The 6,433-nt window shown below is 27.5% G+C and overlaps 1 long non-coding RNA gene across 1 annotated transcript; it reads left to right on the forward strand.

Annotated features, from left to right (window-relative positions):
• Positions 1 to 2,437: 2,437 nt before the first annotated feature.
• Positions 2,438 to 6,068, forward strand: LOC147801249 (uncharacterized). The gene is made up of 2 exons (XR_015430482.1): positions 2,438 to 2,947; positions 4,973 to 6,068. It is a non-coding gene; the product is annotated as an uncharacterized LOC147801249 (long non-coding RNA).
• Positions 6,069 to 6,433: the final 365 nt, after the last annotated feature.

Raw genomic sequence — 6,433 nt, forward strand, 5'->3', positions numbered from 1 at the left:
ATGCTTATATGTTTAAATAATTACTAATTCTGTTCATAACATATTGTAACAGAGTTAATAGTCATAATTTTTATTTTAATTTTATAAAATATTTTCTATGAAATAAATGTTATTCATATCTTGTAACTATTTTTTGCATATCAAAAGGTAAACCATTTTTTAATAAGGAAAATATAATACACTTGCTAAAAATAAAATTGTTATTTTCGATACATTTTAGGAGTCAAAAGTAAGGGATAAATATCACTTTTGATATGAATGATCATTGATTTATATATTGGTTTAAAAATTTTAGACTTTTTACTCAGTTTTCCACGCATATTGTAAGAAATGTCTTAAAGGGGAAAAAAGTTGTAAAAAATACCACTTTCAATTAATAAAAATTTTGGTTTGCAATAATTAATGTTCTTTTTTTTTAATTTCTATTTCTATGCTACAAATTTGAAAGGTGTAAAAGAACGTTGCAGTAAAAAAAAAATTATTTTTTTTTAAGTCTTTGAGACCACATATTACAGGTCAAAGGCCAAATCAGGTTGCTTTGAAAGTTGGCCTAGCCTCAGAAGGTCATACACACACAAAATAATTTTTAAAGCTATAGATTAAGAATAGGAATAATGCGCTGCTCCCCCCCCCCCTTTTCGTTTAAGTTTAAATATCTGAATTCAAAAACTAGCTAATGTATATGTGTGACTAATGCGTTTCTTTCTTTTCATAGAAATGCAAATGTACATAATGTTTCTTCGAACATTTAGCACACTTTCCGCGTGGGCTGAAATGAAAATCACGAATGTAAAGCTTATCGGGCACTCGAAATAGTGTTGCTTTTTCATTTTGAGGAGGTGAAACAATCCCAGTTCAAAATCTAGAGAAAACATTTGAAAAATTACAGAATAATGAAAAGAGAAAAAGAAAATTATTAAAATAAAATAACGGAACTTAAAAAAAAAAAAAAAAAAAAAAAAGAGTTGCGAAAGAAAAACTTTTTAATTCTCTTCATTTTTCTCTTTTTCTTTTTATCCTTCTTGTATTTATTTATTATGATATATATATATAAATATATATATATATATATAAAGAAAAGATAAACTTTCAAGCATATAATAAACTATAGTAACGATTTTACTATAGTAAAATCAATTAATAATTTTATTCATGATTAAATACTTTTAAAGGTAAATGAACAGAAAGGAATTTTTAATACATAATAAACTATTTTACAAAAATTATTCTCGTTTTAAATTTTATGAACGAAAAAAAAACCATTATTTTAATTGTAAATGTTTTATATTCCTGAATGGATGGGTGGTCTAATGTAAACAATAACAAGCGTCCTTAAACCGGAAGAAATTTAGAAAATTTCCGATGTATCCCTCCGCTTATGTTATGACTACGAGGCGATGTGTGAACATGCCTAATATTCCATGCAGTTTTGTTATTGTAATTGTGTTCAAATCTAAACATAATTGTACCATTCATAAGAGCTTTCAGAAGTGTATTGATTCTCGGAGGTCGTAAGGCCAAAAAAATTTTTGGAAAGTTAATATCTCATTGTGAATAATTCTTAATGTTTGCCATGTTTTGTATTTTATCCCTTATGGATGGTGTTTTCTTCACTAGGGAGCGCTGCAAGCTCGGGACTGCCTAAATTTCCGGGTTACTGTTTCAGTTGTATTTTAAAGCCATTTGGCATCATTGTGTTTTGAGATTCTTGCAAACAATGCATTTGATTACTTATTACTCATGTTTACAATGCTAACAATACTTGTGTTTACAATACTAAAAGTGTTAACACTAACGTAAGATGGTGCGCAGCTTGCAACGCGAACAAACAGTAATAAACAAATGGAAAGAGGCCAAATCAAGACTGCCAAAAAAGCGAGTTATTCAAAATCTAGCAACCATGTCACCTTTTTTAATAATAAATAACAAAGTAACTAAAACAAATTTTCACTCCAAACTCCCCAGAATTACATAATAACATTAATATCTTATGAAATACGGCATATTTGAGCTCAGAAATTATCCAGTTTATTTCTTTTATTGAAAACAAAATTATCCGTTTGAAAACATCGCCTATCAGAATAACATGTAGTAAGCAGCTGCAAACTTTTTAACCGGAACTAGAGTAGGTCCCAAGCTCGAGATTGTTATTGTTTACACATCTATTGAAAACACCATCCATCTGGCTACTTTTGAATAAAATGTCGCCAAAAATATCTTTTTAAGATAGCCTAATTAAAAAATATTCTAATGATTATAATATTGATATGATAATGCTGAAGTTTAAAGGCTGAAAGAAAGAACTCGCTACATGTGAAATACTGCAAAAGATATGATGCAATAATATGATGGCGCGTTTTTTCAATCTGCGGCGTAAAAATATATCGGAAGCAGTAACCCGGAAGTCTTGAAAGAGCAATCTGTTTACCTATTGTTTACAATCTGTTTACCTATAAGAGTGATCTGTTTACCTATTAAAACATGTGGTGTAACTCTATTGTATAATATCATTTAGAAGTGTGATTTAAGCTCTTAATTTTGGTTCATTCATTTAAATCAAAGATATGTTTTAAAATTAACTACAATTAAATTCAGTTTAGTAAAATTAAATATTTAAAAACATTTAAGTAATTTGAATGTATGAAGAAGAAATACTTGTAGATGAAAAGAATTTAATTATTAACATACTCTGTGATCTAGTACTTGTTTCATAAGTATGTTATGAGTATTTCTTCTAATATATAATTATTTTGTCCTAAATTTTCATTTAGATGAAGGCTTTAGTTATGATTCGGGGAATCAATATTGAAATATTTGAAACCCCATCTTCCTGATGTAAATACTGGGTCAAACATGCAGCTTGAAAGCTTTCCTGGATTTAAAATTAAAGGTTTAATAGAGAATATCAAGGAGTTAAGTGGATTTGGTCTGATTGTACTACATATTGGTAAGTACCTTGTCTAATTTCACATATATTTTGCTATGATTCCTCTAGACTTAAGAAATTATGGGTCCTAAGACTTTAGATTTCTGAGTTGTGTTTTAATAAAAGTTAGTTCCTATTTAGAATTTAAAAATTCTATTTATTGATAGATTGGAACTGCAGTTCCCAATTACCTTTTAATAGAAATCAGTTGTTGTGCTAAAGAAAAGTTGGTTTTCTATGAATAAAAAATATATAATTTTTTTAGTTATATAATAAATAGATTATGAGAAGGTTCCTGAAAATTTATGTATATTTTGTTCGGCTTTTCAAATTGAAATAGAATAGCGGAATTTGTTAAGAAGGAATGTGATTCCCTAACAATATTTCCAATGTGTATATACTTTTTTTAGCTTCCATTTCAATGGAAACCATATTTCTCCCTATTTATTTAACTCTTATCTATTATATATAGGTATACCAAAAACTCCAAGAATGTGCATTCAACTGCCAAACACAAATTCTGATTTGTAATTGTTAATGAATCAAAAAAATTTCATTCCTCTTATTTTATATTTTCCAGGGTTGGGTTTTTGACGTCAAAAAGTGGTTTTTGACATGACAAGGGTGTAATACTGGTTTAAACCATCAAGAACTGAAGTTTGCCAAGAAAATATATAAACTTCAAAACTACCAACAGTTGCCATGCATTATATTGAAATTTAATTATACTATGTAATCAGCAGGTTTTAAATTATTTTTTAATTAAAATTAAGGTAAAATAACAGATTTAAAATCTCAGAAATTTATATTCAAATGCATGTGCAGAAAAATTTTGCACAAAAATTGTTTGAATATTTATATTTTTAAAAAAAAATTATTTTTTTTTGATACTTAAGAAAATTAAAAGTTTATTACTGTGCATTTTTGACAAATAAGGAACATATAACTAATATTTATAAGGAACTTACAAGTTATGTTGTACAAATACAAACTTGATACAAGTGTATAAAAAAACTTTTTTAATGTTATACCGCATATCTTTATTATCCGGTATGTTAATTTGAATTTAAAACTAGTTATAATTATGAATAATGATAAATATAATTCATATTGCTTATTATATTTATTTATAATTATTACACTTATCATTTTAAAACAATTTTTATCTCTTAATTTTTTTTTCTCCACTTGTATTAAGAATACAAATAATGCATATCTTGAAAGCAAGAAGTAATTATTCAACAGCTGAATATTTAGATATTCAACAAAACTATATCGTATTCAGCAAAATGAAATTCACAAGTATTTGGACAAACTAAATTTTCAGTATAGTAAATTAATAGGCTGAATATACTGTAAATCGACACTAACTACTCTGTGTATTTAACAGAAAGCACTTAAATTTGTATTGTCTTATGTTAAAAAGATTATTAAGAAGATTTAAAAGAATATTAAAAAGATTTTTCTTTAAAAGATGTCTAATGTACAAAACTGCTAATGTTTATCTTTAAAAATGTCTAATTTTTAGTATAATCTATACTATACACTAAATTTGGTTATAAATAAATTTCTTAATAATATCACTGCAGATTTTCAATAACACATGAAAATGAATACATAATATTACAAAAGATGTGAGTTTTCAAAAGTATGTACAAGATTTTGGTTACTATTCAAAATATAAGTGTTTCTTCAAAATTTTTAATTTATTTTTTCTAGAACAGATTTAGAAACACTATCCTTTATAAAAAATATATAAATTTTATGTATTAATTAAATTTCAGATATGAATATAGGTTTTTGACGTGACAATTTAAACCGTCAAAAACTGTCACATGTCAAAAACCTGCCAACCCTGATATTTTCAAAATAAAATATACTTTAATTTGTTAATACACTCACTATTGTCTTTAAATATAATTTTTATAATGCTGGGGTTCTTTCCTACAATATTTATAAAGATTTTTAACCGCTGTAGTAGAAGCAGTTTTTCATAATTGTTTTAAGTATTTTGTAAATAAATAATGTTGGTAACTTTAATTTCAGGTTCTAATGATTGCTCTGTGGATGGTTGAACCAATATAACAGAATATGAAAAATTGCTTCAAGAAATTTTGTTGAACAATCCTAGTTGTGAAATTTTTATCACAAATGTAGAAATATGGCAGTAGACTTAAATGACTTTGAATAATAAGTTTTAAATGGGTATAGTATAGAAAAATGTTCATTAATGTTTTTGCCTATTAATTGTTTTAGGAGATTTATAAATGGTGTTCTACTGTGTAGTGTCATTACCATTTTAACCAACAATAAGTTGTAGTGCCTGAAGATTTTATAAGATCCATAACATTCTTTATTTAACCTTTTTTGATAAATTTGAACAAGTGTGCCATTCTTGTTTAAAAATTTTATAAAACAAGGTGATATAAGGCATAAGATATCTATAAAATGTAAACTTTTCTTCCCTTCAACTTTTAGGTTACCATCTGAAAAAATTTAAAGATTTAAGTGAGAAAAAGTATTAGATGGTCATGGCACAAAAGGAATATATGCCTCTTGGGGAACCCGCCTTGCTATATGCTGTTAGGTTGTTCCAAATTGAGTTATTTTTATGGTGTACTTATTACTTGTTCTTGGTTTTCTATTTATAATGTTAAATTATAAAAATTTTAAACCCTAATCGATGTGGTTTTATAATCAATTTTTAAATATGTTTTTGGAACAATCTAATAAAAGGGGTCAACGCATCTGTGCAACCATACCTCTTGAACAGGGCTGTATTTACGTCGCTTATATATACTGTGTTAAAAGTTTTTCATGTTAGAAAATTTCAAAAGTGAAATGAAAGTAAATGTTTTAAAAGTTTCACTTCAAAAAAGCATAGAGAGTGCACAGCCCTGCTCTTGGGTGATGTGGAAAATGGTTATAATCATGCATGTTTTAAAAGTTGAATTTCAGGTTTGTTCTTTTCATTATTCCGAGGAGAGCCTCACTAGCCAAATTTACGAGCATTTACTTAGCCTAGTAATGAAAAGTTGGAGCAGCCTGCCATTATTAAGCATCTTGTCTGTCCTAAGTGATGCAAGTTGGTTCAATCAGCTCACTGGCGTCGGAACCATAGGGGTCCGGACCCCCCCCCCCCCCCCCCCAATAATTGGGAAGCCAGGGTTCATTATTTTGAGAAAATATTTCCGTTTTGTTTCCATAACTTTTAATTTCTCTCTCTCTTATTTTTGCAAAGCGCAACTTATTATATTATATAATTAAAAGAAAATTAGTAAAAAATAAAATACACAGAAAAATGCACTGTCTGAAAAAATAAAACAGGTGTTTAGAGAACTACAAGAAATGTCACAGCCACCCTTTCCTTCAATAAGCAATAAAACACTCTTCCCACCATTCCTTCTCACTGTTAACTGATAAAGACGATTCTCCCTCAACATAACACACATAGTCATTTGATACCCAAAAATAGCCGCCTTAGTTTAGGATACGGGAAAATGATTG

This window comes from Parasteatoda tepidariorum, chromosome 11 (assembly GCF_982258835.1).
Source record: "Parasteatoda tepidariorum strain Cologne lab strain chromosome 11, Ptep-v5.0, whole genome shotgun sequence".
NCBI classification, from domain to species: domain Eukaryota; kingdom Metazoa; phylum Arthropoda; class Arachnida; order Araneae; family Theridiidae; genus Parasteatoda; species Parasteatoda tepidariorum.